This window comes from Lissotriton vulgaris, chromosome 1_1 (genome assembly GCF_964263255.1).
Source record: "Lissotriton vulgaris chromosome 1_1, aLisVul1.2, whole genome shotgun sequence".
Lineage (NCBI taxonomy): Eukaryota > Metazoa > Chordata > Amphibia > Caudata > Salamandridae > Lissotriton > Lissotriton vulgaris.
The window spans coordinates 6,347,323-6,363,991 of NC_141685.1; positions in this window are offsets into that span (position 1 = coordinate 6,347,323).

Sequence of the window (16,669 nt, forward strand, 5' to 3'; positions counted from 1 at the left end):
CAAAACTACTGGCGACCAGGTTGGTCAAGGTTATTACCACTCTGATCCATCCAGATCAGTCAGGTCTTTATGCCGTGCCGCAACACAGCCCTCAACCTACGGAGGCTACATGGGGTCCTCGGAGGCGCGTCGAGCATACATGTGCCGGCTATCCTGTTGTTACTGGATGCAACCATGGTCTTTGATAGGGTTGAATGGCCCTACCTATTTGCAGTTTTGGGGAAGCTGGGTTTTGGCCATGAATTCATAGGTTGGGTCCGACTCTTGTACGCAGATCCCCTCGCCAGGGTTGTGGTGAACAACCATAAATGCGCCGACTTCTCTCTGGAGAGGGGTATACGGCAGGGGTGCACTCTGTCCCCACTGTTGTTTGCGGTGGTGCTTGAGCCACATGCGGCATGGGTTCATTGGGACCGGTCCATTAGAGGGCTACGCTGGACGCCGGAGCGGGAAGATAAGATCTCGCTGTACGCGGATGACATTCTGCTTTATCTCACTACTCCCAGGAAGTCACTGATTAGCTTCCTGGATGTCCTGGCCATATTTGGGAGATACTCTGGCTTTGCCATTAACTGTGTGAAGTCGGTGCTATTCGTTCTCAGCGGAGACCCCGGTCATTCCGAGCTCCTGCCCGAGTTGAGGCGGTGGGATTTCGGTACCTGGGCATTAATGTGACAATGGACCCGAACCTGAGATATGATAATAACCTGGGTCCCCCATAGGCCAGATTCCGCAAGGATGTGGTGATATGGAAGTCACTGCCACTCTCACTGTTAGGTTGAGTGGTATTGTTTAAGATGATGGCTCTTCCTCGCTTTTTGTATGCGCTCCAGAACACAATGGACCCGGTGCCCTCCTCATATTTCACTGAAATAGAGTCCCTCCAGCGACAGCCCGTATGGCCTTTTCCAAGCTTACTATTCCCTGGTACTCTGGGGTCGGCGGTGCTCTTGAGTCTGTGGTGCTCTGGGGTCTGTGGTGCTCAGGGGTCTGTGGTGCTCTAGGGTCTGTGGTGCTCTGGGGTCTGTGGTGCTCAGGGGTCTGTGGTGCTTAGGGGTCTGTGGTGCTCAGGGGTCTGTGGTGCTCAGGGGTCTGCGGTGCTCTGGGTGGGGGGCGGGGGTGCTCAGGGGTCTGTAGTGCTCAGGGGTCTGTGGTGCTCTGGGGTCTGTGGTGCTCAGGGGTTGGTGGTGCTCAGGGGTCTGTGGTGCTGAGGGGTCTATGGTGCTCAGCGGTCTGCAGTGTTCGGGTGTCAGCGGTGCTCTGTGGTCTATGGTGCTCTGGAGTGGGGCGGCGGTGCTCAGGTCGGTGGTGTTCAGGGGTCCGCAGTTCTCGGGGGTCTGTGGTGCTCTGGGGTCTGCAGTTGTTAGAAACGGTGATTTCCGGTTGGCTAAGGCTTGCGCCAAAGCCAGGCAGAAACCACCACTCTAGTCAGGGAAAGGGAGGTACACTCCAAAGATAACCCCTGCTCACCCTCTAGGTAACGAGACAGGAGCAGTAAGGCTAATCCCGGAGGCAATGTGGGTTAAGTATTTGCGCACGCACCCAGCAACAACACCCAAGGCCCACCACAAAGGAAACTCCACACAAGGTTATATATAAAAATAGCCTTTGTATTATACCAAACACATTAGATAATAAACACACACTTTACAATGTGCCAACATGCACAGGTGAAAATTTACAGGGGATTATGTACATGGAACAGGGCCACATGGACCACTGTCAGGAATAAACACTTTTAGAACTAGCGCTTTGTAGAATTAGCACTTTGTAGGAATAACAATTAGCACATAGAACATATCATAACTGCAGCACCAAATAGTAAATGTAGCACACAACCAGTAATCACTAGTAAAAGGTAAGTACCACCTACGCAACCCTAACCCCCTTAGGAAAATACCACGCCGGGAACCATGAACTCACTAGTATAACCTATACTAGGTAAAACAACCTCCTAAGCATAAACAGACATTCAGAGGTGTAGGTAAAAAGGCATTACACATGATGCAGAAATCACATTAGGCAGGTAATCACAATTGCGCCAAAATATCACAGAGCTGACCCCCGGCCAACGAGGCCTCTCTGGGGCTGAAACGCCCTGTGTCCAAAATGTCAGGGCAGACTGCGCAGACAGCCAAAGAGAAGGATGCAAGGGTTCTCGGGGGGCCTAAACGTGGCAGCTGCCCACTAAGTGCTGGGCAGCTGGAGAACTGAGCCTGGCACCAGATTGCCTCTTGGCTCTCCTGTGGGGCTCTGAAATGAACAATAGTGCCACAAACGATGTGGGAGCCTTGCAAGCCCTAACACAACTGTGACCCAACACGTGGGAGCCTGGGAGCCTTGTGGGCTATAACCAAAATGCACAAGGCACCCGGGAGCCTTTGGGGTTCTAAAACAAATATGCCCCTGGGACGTTGGAGCCGCTTGTGCTACAAAGAAATGTGCCCTCTGGAGCCTCCTCAGGCTCTCAATTTAAAAAAATTGCCCCCAAGATGTTGGAGTCCCGCTGGGGGGACTCGACAAACAATTATGGTCCAAAACTAAGGTAGCACTTAGCAGGAGGGGGCGGGCACCGGCAATGTGCCCGGACGCCCCCTCTAACAATAATTGCCCCCGGAACCCCTCGTGGGCTCTGAATGCACTGGTGCCCGGGAGCCTCGGGCCTTGCAACAACAATGCACGGAATCGTTGGAGTCCCGCTCGGGGGACTCAAAACAGCGAAATGCCCCCAGGAGCCTCTTTGGCTCTGAACACAGAGGAAACGCTACCCGGAGCTGAGCAGCGACCCCGGGGACGCCCGCAAGCACCGACTGTTGGGGAGGCGGTGTCTCCTCTCGGCGGTGTCTCCTCTCTGCGACAGGAAGGACGGCTGGGCTTCTCCAGTCGGCAGCGGGCGGGGCTCTCTCCCTCTGGAGAGCCTCACTGGTGAGGCGGAACTTCGCCTCATCGCGCGGGAGCGCGGGTTGGGCTCCGGTCACCTTCCGGTTCTTGGCAGAAGCACTTCCGGGTCGTCACGGGCAGCACGGCGGCCCGGAGGGGGATGCAAAGCACGTCACAGCAATAATCCGGGGCAGCCACCCGGTGCATGAAGAATAAACCGGGATGGGCACCCGGTGAATGACACTAAAAGTCGGCAAATAAGCGGGGTGGGCACCCGCGCTGCCAAACTTGGCCAATTTGCGGGGCGCAATGCAGGGTGGGAACCTGCTTCAAAAAATAGGCCCAAAGGGGGATCTCCACGCCGGGGAATCCCTCTAGGTAGGGGTTGCCGCACCAGCGGCACAACACGCTATTTTCGGATGGGGGAGACCAGCACTCCCCAGTCGCTGGCGGGCCCCTGAAGTCCCCAAAATTGCAGGGACAAAACCCAGCAAGAGGTCCTTAGGCAGGCAGGGGGGGCAAAGGCTGGGCCTAGGGGCCAGCTCACAAGGCCCTCCAGGCAGGGAGGCAGCACCCAGTGGCGGTTCCTCCTGGCACCCAGCAGCAGCAGGCCCCCCTCCCAGTTAGGATCAGGAAGAGGACATTTTCATGGGGTGACAGCCCCTTTTTATATACACATTTCCTTTGTCTGAGGGTGCAGGGTGGGGAAAAACCAGTTGCAGCTGGTTTTCGAGCACTCTGATGTGCTCAGCCCCTCTTCCCATTCACTGGCCAGCCTAGGGTCATCAGTCGCACCACAGGGGGCAGAGTCAGCATTGTGTGGGGAAAGCCCAGCCCTATTCAGGTCTCAGGTGCACTCCTCCCTCCCATCAATCATGCAGATCTCTCCACTCACCACCAAGGCAGGCCCATCCTGCTTCCTGGAGCTAGGCTCACCAGCCAGCTCCAGCCAATCACAAGCCAGACAGCCAATTCACATAAATTACACTGACATGCCAACTTCTAGAAGTGGCACTTCCACACTAGACACAATAACGCCGCACACATCCTCGTGCAGCATTTAATCATACGAGTCCGCACATACCAAACTCACCCCTGCACTCCCCACGCATCAGGAACTACCAGGGACACATACATTCCCCATGCATTCCTATCAGAGGGCAGGCCAACCTTACCACACGCATGCACTTTACCCTGGGACACAGTGGTAAAGTGCGCAGGAGCCAAAAATAACTAGCACCAAGTCACATATCAAAAGCAAAAAGTTTAGGGGTGAACCTGCCAGAAGGGCCAAGTCCAACACAACCCCCTTCCAGCAAAAACACAGGGTAGACCAATCACCACTGTGATGGGCTTCCCTGCTTGGGGCGATAGAACACAGACGCGGGCCCGCAACTGCAGGGACATCCTCCGGTTCTACGCCAATGTGAACCCATGGGGTTCCTTCTAAAAACTCGGTCTGGAGCAACTGGGCTACCCCACTGGTACTCCCAAGCTGTCCATGGCCAGGACCAGGCCCTGGGCCGCCCAAGTGCCACTGGTCCTTGTCTATGCACAGAGTGGGGGGTAGTAACCCCTGGTACATAGTAGCCATTCTCCACTCTTCCTGTCTGTAGGACAGGGCTAGACTGCCACTGGTTCTCCAACCTGGGGTCTACACCCTTAGGCAGACCAGGAGTCACAGGGTAGGCTCTCCTCCCCCTACCTCTCCTTCTAGGGTTCCTCCTCCTCCTGCGAGAGGTACCCTTAGAACACCACTCTCCCAACCTAGGGTTTAACCCCTCATGTTGCACCGGGGTCAAAGGCGGACTCTCCTACCCTCTGCACCCCCTTCCAGTGTTCTGCACCCTCCCAACTGGAGTGGTACCCCTGGAAGATGAACCCGTCAGGACACTGGTTACAGATGTCCCACCCTTCAGGTCAGGATGATCCTGAACCTGGCCTCCCAACCTCTGATCTAGAACCTTTGGTGGAATACTTGCCTGGCACTCCAGGACTTCTTGGGGCTTACACACCATCCCTCTGAGGCTAACAAATGACTCATATGTTGTGTGACTGTCTTTGTGGTGCAGATCAGCCGTCCCCTGTCCATCTGACACTGCGTGAAGACCCCCAGAACAGAAGTGGTGTCACCTGGGTCCGCCCAAGAGAATCTAGCCCAAGTGGCTAGTCCCTGGTCCACTGGTTCTTCCACTGGGGAACTCATCCCCCAATCACTCCTCACTTCGGACTCCTGTGCCCTCCCAACTGGAGTAGCACTGCCGGACACTAGAACCACTGGAGCTCTATTTACAGACGCTCCAGGTCCTCTATACACTAGGAGATCCTCCTCAAATGGACTAACAGGACAGCTTAGGCCCCGAAACTGGTGTTCCCTAAAGAAACCCCCCACATTCTGAGACAGGGCTTCGGGCATCTGGGGACTCTCGGTCACATACTCACTCCTGCTCCACTGAGACAAGTCATAAGCACCTACACCCCCGTCACTACTCTGAGACCTAGCTGGGCTACTCTGAACATCTTCCATCACTCTGGGCTGGAAGATACCTGAACCACTACTTTTGGAATCACTCACCAATGACTCTTCAGAACCTCAAGCACTTTCCCAGTGCTCTGCTTCTCCTGCAAGGAGCTCTGGATAAGTACACCCATATTCCAACAGGTGTTGGCGCAACCCTGGTGAACAACAACTGAGCAGGTGCTCCCTGAGAACCAAATTGAACAGAGTAATAAAATCAGAGTCCGTGTGAACCTCTACCCAATCAAACAGTGATCCCTCACATCCATCCTCAAAATCCTCCCAAGACTGGTGAGACAGTTTCCTACTGCCCCTGAATTTCAACCTTAACTCCTCTTCTTGGAAAACAGGTACCATACTTTGGGAACTGGGAATGGGACTTTTTGCACTGGGCTCTATATAGCTGCCACCACTGGACTTAACCCTCCCTGGGGAGTCCAGAAAACTGTAGCTGCGCGCAGGGGATAGTCTACACTCCAGAGGCAATTTCTCTCTGGTGAAGGTCCTCTCAGCCTCCTCTATCCTCTCCTGCGCAAAGTCCCTCTCGGTCTCTAGCTGTTGCTTCTTAACACCCAGCTGCGCCATCGCCTGGGCATGCTCTAACCTGAGCTTTTACAAAGCAAGCTGGTGCTCTCTTTCTTCCCTCTTATCTACCCACTCCTCTGGGGACAGGGAAAGGGATGAGGCACTGCCGCCGCTACTGGACCCAGCAAGGGACTCCCTATCTATATGGTTTTCTCTATCTGCAGGCATCCATGCACTGTCATCTTCTCCCTCCTTACTGCGCTCAAGATCCCATTGATCCTTTGCCTTTAGGGTCAGGCTGTTCCTCAGTTTGGACTGGGTGTCTGATTCAACCACCTCTGTGTCTCTCTCTTCACAGAACCTTACCAACTCTAACATATTGTATCTTAACAGACCACAGAAATCAAAAGCAGGCTCCATTTTGGTGGACGTTTTTGAGAAAAGTTTAACACAAGGAACCTAGGTGTCCGAGCTAAAACAGGAGTACACAATTCCCAACGGACACCTTTTAGGAGAAGAAATAATGGAACTTCAAAGAACACAATAATCCCCAAAGTGAGATTATCAAAAATGCAGAGTTTTGTGGTACAGCCAGCTGCCGCTGTGGTACAACGCAAACACAAATCCAGATCCCTTCCGGTGCCACCAATGTTAGAAATGGCGATTTCTAGTTGGCTAAGGCTTGCGCCAAAGACAGGCAGAAACCACCACTCTAGTCAGGGCAAGGGCGTTCCACGCCAAAGATAACCCCTGCTCACCCACTAGGTAACATGACACGAGCAGTAAGGCTAATCCTGGAGGCAATGTAGGTTAAGTATTTGCGACAGCACCCAGCAACAACACCCAAGGCCCACCACAAAGGAAACTCGACACAAAGTTTTATATAAAAATAGCCTTTGTATTATACAAAACACATTAGATAATAAACACACTTTACAATGTGCCATAGGCACGGGCAGAATTTACAGGGGATTATGTACATGGGACAGAGCCACATGGACCACTGTCAGGAATAAGCACTTTTAGAACTAGCACTTTGTAGATTAGCACTTTGTAGGAATAACACTTAGCTCATAGAACATATCATAACTGCAAAACCAAATAGTCTATGTAGCACACAACCAGTAATCACTGGTAAAAGGTAAGTACCACCTATGCAACCCTAACCACCTTAGGAAAATATCACGCCGGGTACCATGAACTCACTAGTATAACCTATACTAGTTAAAACAACCTCCTAAGCATAAACAGACATTCAGATGTGTAGGTAAAAAGGCATTACACATGATGCAGAAATCACATTAGGCAGGTAATCACAATTGCGCCAAAATATCACAAACTGACCCCCGGCCAACCAGGTCTCTCAGGGGCTGAAACGCCCTGTGTCCAAATTGTCAGGGCAGGCTGCTCAGGCAGCCAAAGAGAAGGATGCAAGGGTTCTAAACATGGCAGCTGCCCACTAAGTGCTGGGCAGCTGGAGAACTGAGCCTGACACCATCGTGCCTCCTGGCTCTCCTGTGGGGCTCTGAAATGAACAAGAGCCCAACAAATGATGTGGGAACCTTGCAGGCCCTAACACAACTGTGACCCAACACGAGCCTCGTGGGTTCTTACTAAAATGGACAATGAGCCCGGGAGCCTCTGGGGTTCTAAAACAAATATGCTCCTGTGACATTGGAGCCGCTCGGGCTCGAAAGAAATGTGCCCTCTGGAGCCTCCTCTGGCTCTCAATTAAAAAAAAAATGCCCCCAAGATGTTGGAATCCCGCTCGGGGGACTCGACAAACAATTATGGCCCAAAACGATGGTAGCACTTAGCAGGAGGGGGTGGGCACCAGCAATGTGCCCCAACGACCCCTCTAACAATAATGACCCCAAGAGGCTCTCGTGGGCTCTGAATGCACTGGTGCCCGGGAGCCTCGGGCTCGCAACAACAATGCCCGAAATCGTTGGAGTCCCGCTCGTGGGACTCGAAACAGCGAAATGCCCCCAGGAGCCTCTTTGGCTCTGAACACAGAGGAAACGCTACCCGGAGCTGAGGAGCGACCCATGGGACGCCCGCACTCACCGACTGTTGGGGAGGCAGCGTCTTCTCTCGGCAGCGTCTCCTCTCTGCAACGGTCAGGACGGCTGGGCTTCTCCGTAGGCCTTGGCGGTAAATTCCATTCCGTTCGCGGAATTTGCAAAATTTGTGAAATTTCGCCTTCCACGGAGAATGCGAAATTGCTCAAAATTCTGCATTCCGCGACTTCGCAAAATGTTTTGCTTGTTTGCGTTTGCAAATGCGTGTTTGTGAGATATTTCCCCTGGAGCACACACACAGTGATTGAGAACAGTAAAAAAGCATTGCGAAAAAGCAATTCTTCATGTTCGTGAAATTTCTGCGTGTTTGAGGAGATTTTTTACCGTTTCGCAGAGATTTACGTAACGCGATAACGCAAATTCCGCCCATACATACTTCTCCGGTTGACAGCGGGCGGGGCTCTCTCCCTCAGGAGAGTCTCACTGGGGAGGCGGAACGTCTCCTCTTTGCACCGTAGCGCGGGGTGGGCTCCCGTCGTATTCCGGTTCTTGGCAGAAGCACTTCCGGCTTCTTGCAGGCAGTGTGGTGGCCCGGAGCGGGAGGCGAAGCACATCACAGCAATAATACGGGGCAGCCACCCGGTTCATGAAGAATAAACCGGGGTGGGCAGCTGGTGAATGACACTAAAAGTCTGCCAATAAGCATGGTGGGCGTTTACGCCGCCAAACTTGGCCTAGTTGCGGGGCAATACGCAGGGTGGGCACCTGCTTCGAAAAATAGGCCCAAAGGGGGATCCCCACACCGGGGAATCCCTCGAGGTAGGGGTCGCCGCAGCAGTGGCACAACACGCTATTTTCAGAGGGGGAGACCAGCACTCCCCAGGCGCTGGCTGGCCCCAGAAGTCCCCATAAGTCCAGGGACAAAATCCAGCTAGAGGTCCTTAGGCAGGCAGGGGGGGCAAAGGCTGAGCCCAGTGGCCAGCTCACAGGGCCCTCCAGGCAGGGAGGCAGCACCCAGTGGCAGTTCCTCCTGGTGCCCAGCAGCGGCAGGCCCCTCTCCCGGTTAGGATCAGGAAGAGAACATTTTCATGGGGTCACAATCCCCTTTTTATATACACATTTCCTTTGTCTGAGGGTGCAGGGTGGGGGAAAAACCAGTCGCAGCTGGTTTTGGAGCCCTCTGATGTGCTCAGCCCCTCTTACCATTCACTGTAAATGTAAATTGATACTTGTATAGCACACTACTCACCCGCAAGTGTCTCAAGGCACTTGTACGAATACCGCTGTGGAACCCATCCTAGCTTTCCCTGTGAGGCGTCCACTCCTGGGCACCCCCAAGGTGGAGGCCAGGCATCCTAGCGTTGTGGGGGCCGTTGTGGAGATTAAGCAAGCTATTGCCCAGAGCTGCAGAGTGGGACTCCATGATTGGAATAGGCACGAGGCGAGAATTATCAGGTCAGTGGAATTTTGAGCCCAAGACCCGCCGAGGCGGGGAATTGAACCCTGGTCCCGGGCGAGACCTCTGCATCAGGGTCTGATGCTCTAATCATTGAGCCACACTTCTCATTCACTGGCCAGGCTAGGGTCATCAGTCGCACCACAGGGGGCGGAGCCAGCTTTGTGTGGGGAAAGCCCAGCCCTATTCAGGTCCCAGGTGCACTCCTCCCTCCCATCAATCATGCAGATCTCTCCACTCACCACCGGGGCAGACCCATCCTGCCTCCTGGAGCCAGGCTCACCAGCCAGCTCCAGCCAATCTCAAGCCAGACAGCCAATTCACATAAATTACACTGACATGCCAACTTCTAGAAGTGGCACTTCCACACTAGACACAATAACGCCGCACACATCATCGCGCAGCATTTAATCATACAAGTCCTCACATACCAAACTCGCCCCTGCACTCCCCACGCATCAGAAACTACCAGGGACACATACATTCCCCATGCATTCCCATGGGAGGGCAAGCCAACCTTAGCACACGCACACACTTTACCCTAAGTATGGGCGAATTTTGCGAATCTCGCGTTCACGAATTTTGCCGATTTGCGAACTCGCAATCCGCAAAATCCGCGAATTCTTGCGAATTTGCGGATTTTTTTTTGTGTGTTCGCAAGGATTTCTGCCAGTTCGCGAGGGTTTTGTACCAGTTCGCAATTGCGAACTTACATTTCGGCTCGCAACGGTCACGATTATGTTGTTTCTACGTCTGGTTCATCATCACAGGTTCCCAGCACCCTCTGTTTCACCACTGCCACCCTCTGTTACATCAATGCCACCCTCTGGTTCATCATCACTGTAGATTATGGGGGGGGGGAAAGCAAGCACGCCAGCCCTGCTTCAACTGACATGAATTAATTTGGGGTTAGTTTATTAATGTGTCACTGTTTTAAAATTCCAGTCTGGCACCTGCTTCCTTATCTGTAATTTGCTTTCTGTTGCAGTGCATTTTTTTTTCCAGGACCTTTGTGGCCTACTTGTAGCTTTTCTATGAGCCTGCTGTGAGGGTTAGAGCAGGGTCATACAATTGTTGCAACTAGCAACTGAATTCTGGAGGGGCCCCAGTCAGGAAGCCCTACAGGGAATTGTTACTAATGATGAGTTTGAACTCTTGCACCTGCCGAGTGCTTTCAGTTTTGCAAAACTCGTTTTACTGCAATTTCGCAGGATTTGCGAGGCGCGAACACTCGCGAGATCGGATTCGGAAGCCGTGAATTCGTGCGAATATGCAATTTGTTTTTTTGCAGCGTGTTAGTTCGCAAGGTTTTGTTCGTTTTTGCGAGCCGCTCTAAGCGCAAGGCGCGAAGTTACCCTCGCGGTCGTTCAAGGGCGCGGCCATCTTGTTTGCCTGACGTATTTCTGTTTCCGGGCACGAAGTGTAATCTCGCAAAGTGTGCGGCTCGCCAGTACAGTTTCGCGAGTGTTCGCAAGGAAAATCTCGCGCGAACTTACTCCCGCGGTCGTGAACGGGCGCGGCCATCTTGTTTCTCATTCATTGCTATGGTTCTGGGCATGGTCTTTGTATCCTCTCTAAATCTCTGCCATCCTTTGCTTGTTTCAAGTTTTTTTTAATCTATTTTACTTATTATCTATACCTCTATTTTTCTAGCCCTATATTTTTGTGTTTACTGCTACTTTTGGTTAATTTTAAACTACTTTTTTAAACTCTTTTCTTTTCTTCTCTTCCCTATTCTATTTTCTTTATTCCTTTCCGCCCAGACCATGGTGAAGGGAGCCGGGAAGCATCCCGAGAAGGGGAAGGGTCCCGCACCCTGTGTCCGGCTCCCGTGCGGGCGTTTGAGGGGGGAGGAGATCGTACCCAGGGAGATCTTTAGCCCGGAGGAGGTGGGCCAACTCATTTTTTATGTTCAGTGCCGCCTCCCCAGGACCATCATGGGAGGCGGCAAGATCAGTGCCGGGTACGCGGTCTGGGAGTGCCGGAAGCGGTGGGAGAAGGTGTGCCAGGCCATTTACCACCACTCTCGGGTGTGGCGCACCTACAACCAGGCCACCCACCGCTGGACGGATGTCCTGACCCGTGAGCGAGATCTGCTCAACCTCCTTGGCCTTGAGATCCCCGGACTTGGTGAGTAGTAGTAGCTATTTCTTTACTACTATGTTTTCTCCTGCTGTGTTACTATATTGCAAATTTTTGTTTTTTACCAAGAGCAATAATGCTGCTCATTACATTGTAGGTAAATTATATTTCAAAATCTTCTGTGCATTTCAGGTACACTGCTCTCCTTCTTCTCAGTAGTGTTGCTACTATGCTTATTTATTTTAGATTTTGTGTTCATTTCATTGGCCTGTGAAATTATGTATGAGTGTAGTTTAAAGAACTGCGTAATGCTACACACTAAGGTTCAGATTTTTAATTACCGGCGCATGCCTGCAAAGTAGCAGGGATGCGCCAGTAATTGTGCGTCACGCCACCATCACCCATGGTGCGCCGTATTTACAATGCGGCGCACCATGGGCCCAAAACGTCACCAAAGCGTTACTCATCTGTGCCGTAAAGGCGGCGCATTGCTGGAGTTGCGTCGCAACGATGGTGCAGCTCCATCAATGCTCTGGGGTGCCCTATCTCCCCAATGCTGCGTCAAGCCGTACGTCTGCTACAAGCAGGCGCAGGGTTTGAGTCACGCATCATTGTCCTCAAAGTGACTGATTGAAATCTTGTAGATTTCCCTCAGCCACTTTTAGGATGCGTTCCTGCGCAGGAACACCCTCCCTTGTGCCGGAACGCCCCCTATTGGCGCAGGGCTTTACAACGTGATGCATCTCCCATATGCGTCACGTTGTTAATATACGCCGCACCTTTGCGCCTCTTTTGTGCTGCCGCTGCGTCACAAAAGTCACGCAACAATGGAGCAAAAGAGCCGCAAGGGGCTTCTAAATCAGCCCCTACAGACTCAAGTCCAGTCCTTCCTTTGTACACATGGCGATAAGAAGAAATAGTGGTGGTGGATTGATAGTTTGAGTATTTTAATGATTGGTTAATGTAGTAGGAAACTTTAGTGTTGTCGCTGATCTTCAATCACGATGGACTTTGGCTGTCACTTCGCGTGCTGCGGACTGCTGCCTGCCAATCCTAGGAAAACCTTTTTAGTACTTTGTTTAGTGAGTTACATAAGGTAATTTCCAATTCGACGGTCCGCAAATCAAGCAATACTAAAGTAATAACGTAGTTGACCACATGAGATTGGTCAATAATATATCCAGTGGAGTAGTTGTGTATTTGCTATTTCGCAAAAATATTTTGTTAGTTCTTTTGAAATGTTTGATTTGGTTGACAAATATCATCCATGTTTTCTGTTTTTCTTTCTTTCATGTTGTATATCAGCTTCCCCCAAGAGCAAGAGGAGGACACAGGAGGAGGAGGAGGGTGCTGTTGACGATGCAGGCCAGGACCGGGCAGGCGAGGGCTCCTTTGCTGGGCCCAGTAAGTTTTAATTTTAATATAGAGTTCTTAATTTTTTTCCTAGCGTTCCTCATTCGATTTTTTCTAAATCGTCTTTGATCTTCTTGTAGACAGGATCTAAATTCTTATCCTGCCTCGACTATGACTCCGTGTGGTATTACTAGATTATTCTTATTAGTCTGTCTGTGTAGCTAACTAAGATTGCACATTTGGCATTTCCATTTGACTCCCATTCTAGTCAGCAATAGCTCTATGCACTGAGTGCAGTCCTCTGGGATTGTCCATAATGTCTTTTCAAGTATTGTAAATGTTTATGCTTTGACAATTGCTAACAATAAAAAGGTGAATGACCACCAAGAAAGAATAAGATACTACTTTACTTTTGGTTTGGATAGGAGGACAATCCATTCTACTACTGTTGCAGGGACAAATCTGCACAAACAGAACTATGGACACTAAATAATGCATTGCTTAGCTTATCAATTATAATAGGTGCTGTCAGACTTTCCACATACCTCAGTGATAACAGACTTTGTAGTTGAACCCCCAATCTCCTTACTGACTAGATAGTGTGGCAGAGTCATTTAGCTCCCAAAGTCACCGATGGCAGAGGCACGGACTTATGCTTGCAAAAATTCCAAAACCTTTAGCTCATCCACTCTAGTCTGGAGGACCAAAAACCACAGAGTCTATTTAAGTTTAAAAGCTTTATTAAAAGTAAACACATTTATTGAAATCAAGTTTGTCATAAAAGTAAACGTTTAACTGGAAATGGAAAAGTGCTTAGTGCTGACGATTAATTGGACACATTTCTTGTGGTCGAGCCGAGCTCTCACCTGGTTTGAACTTGATCCTGCTCGTGTTCTTAGAAGTCAAGCTTCTGTCTGTTAGTAGAAAAAGTGGTGCGTGTTAAAAATAAAAAGCAAGCATTCATCAGTTGTGCCAAAAAGTGCAGCAAGACAACAGCTTTCCCTGGAAAAAGGGACATTTTTACTTTACTGTAGACAGTAACAAATTATTAAATTGTATACTGTTTTTTTCACATTTCTTTCTTCCTCCTAGACCAAATATTATATAGTAGTGAGTGGTGTATTCTAACATTATTAAATGTACTTTGTAGGTGGAACATCTGCAGGCGGGGCCAGCGCGGAGGTGGTGGCGGCATTGGACGAGGACAACTCTGGGGAGGAGGCAGTGGAAGTGCCGGACAAATCTGTGGGGGATGACACGGTGGTGGCGGGCAGAGGTAAGCTATACATTCCTTACTCATTTGAGATTGAAGACTGCAGAGTGTGCTTTCTGCACGGGTGTATTATAAATAAACCAGGTAGTAGCCTCCTCTAAATGTACTTCGACTTAGCTGTGAAGTTTTTGGCGAGAAGAATCCCAATCAGATCTGAGGTGAACTTGATGGAAGGGATGAACGAAAAGCGAAAGAAGGGTGTAAGTAAGTGTGGAAGGACGAGAAATGTAATGATGACTGGCAAAGAAGAATGATATGTGTTTGCTTGGTCCCCGAGGTGGCTGGGAAGGAAAGAATATGGTATGGTGCATGGCTGGGTGAATGGTGAAGCAAGGATGGGTGTAAGGAGAACAGCCTGGGTGGGTGAAACAAAAACTGTATGTGTGCATATACTTTGAATGGATGGATGCCTGGATCATTCATGGTACTATCTGACTCTTAGATAGCATATGTGTATCTAGAGAGAGTAGACGGTCACTGGATGAACTAAGTGTTACTTTGAAGAGCATGTAACACCGCACCCGCACGTCCGTTCCAGTGTAGGAAAGGCAAGGAAAAGAAGTTGTAATTTTGTCCAAATACTACCATCAATAGTAGCAGTAGTTTGTATTGCAACTGTAAGCACAGCATATATCCGGGTATTATGGTGGACACTCCCTACCTCTCTTAATAACTTTAGTTTAGTAGTAGTACGTCATTCATGTGTGGGGGTATCACTGTTCACTCAATAATAAGAAAAGCACCTAAAGTCATCCCATATGTCATCAAATACATCCCATGTGAAGTGATAGATAATCAGATTATTTAGCTTCTTTATTTTCCTTTTCTAATACTCATTTGCACTGTAGGGTAAAAGTTAAATTAATTAAGCAGTAGCCCTTTTAACAGAGTATTCTCAGTGCCACCCGTAATAGAAAAGTAAGAGCTTCACCACCTGCATGTACTGGACCGGTACAGTAACGCAAGTCTGTCTCACTCACCATGGTGTGCGTCTGTTTTTCTCGGGTGCAAGTTATGCCGGCTTGCATAAGATAACGTACCAATTTTCCTAAACAAGAGAGAAGAAGAAGAATAAGAGTGGTGTACTGTCATAGTCGACTGTAATAGAAGTCCATAGTGCTTGTAGAATTTGTTCCTTAATCTCCCACTAATGTTAGAGCAAGGATGAAGAAGTCGGAGGTTACATAGATACTGTCCTCAATAGTTATGTACTGTGCTTTCAATTTGCTACTTGTACTGTGACAACTTTCTGCTCAATCATTTTGTGTTAATCTTAAGGAGCATTGGTTACAGACTATGTCTTTCTTTCTTCATGTAGTTGCTCCTTCCAAATCCAAGACACCATCAAGGAGGAAGGAGCTGGCTCGAATGGCCCGGCAATGGAGGCTGGATGCCACTGTCGCTGAATATCGGCGGCTGGTGGCCCTGGAGGAGGAGGAGACGCAGTCTGGTACAACAACAACGTCCAAGGGGACAGCTGCATCCTCCTCCATGCGGGCTGCCAGCCAGCGCAGTGCTCCAGCGGTACGGAGCCGGGCTACCAAAGCCAAACGCCAACGCCGAGCAGCAAAGACAGCAGCTGCCCCCCACAGGATTTGCAAGGCACACCGGCGCCGCTTATCCCTCAGACTGTCCTACCTGGAGCAGGAGGTCCTGAACTATAAGTACTTGGTGGAGGGCCTCTGCTTCGAAATTGCCACCCTCCGCAAGGAGCATGATGCCCTGGCTGCTAAAGCCAACAGCACCCTGCCATAGACTTTTGGGGGGTGGGAATTGGGAGTTGGGTTTTTTGGGGACTTTTGAAGGACAATCGTTGGGGTTAGGGAGGCTCTTGCGGGAGATTATTTTGTTAGGGCTATAAAAATATACTTTTTGAAACTTTATCTGACCATATCTGTTTTTTACTGCTTTTGAGTCTGGTGGGTGGGGGTTTAACAGTAAGTTTGTTTTCCTGAATAGTCCTAGGACTTTAGTAGTACTACCGTCAATCTCTCGTCTCTCCTAATACTCCATTCTACTACCTCCAACCAAACGCCTATCTTACCTGTAATTTCTGTTTGCAAGTAGGGCTAGGCCCGGGGCTGGCTCCACGGGAAACAGCGAATAAGGTTGGCAATCCTGGGCGGATAAAATTTCCTCATAGCGGTGGTACTAGTGGTGTGACACAGTGGCAGTTGCATGCCTATGAAAAAAAAGAAAATGAAATCTGGTGTTTCCTCCTGAGCAATACAACGGTACAATAGAGAATATAGCAGGTGACAGTACACTAGAACAGTGCCACATTGTAGCCTAACAAATGGTAAAGTATAACTGCTAATTCGGTTGAAGTTCTTTGACATTAGCCATGGGTCTTTGTCAAGCAGAGTAAGAATATATCCTCGGATTTCTTCACCAGCCTGTTGGTATCACCTTATCCTCCCTAGCAAGTGTGTGGATTTATTGCTGTAATTTAGTCACACATCAATCAAAACCACACAGCCCAGGGGAAGAGGGTTAGGGTTTGAAAAATGGATGAGTACGGGGGGTTTTGGGAAAAGTTTTGTGAGACAAGAAAAAATAGC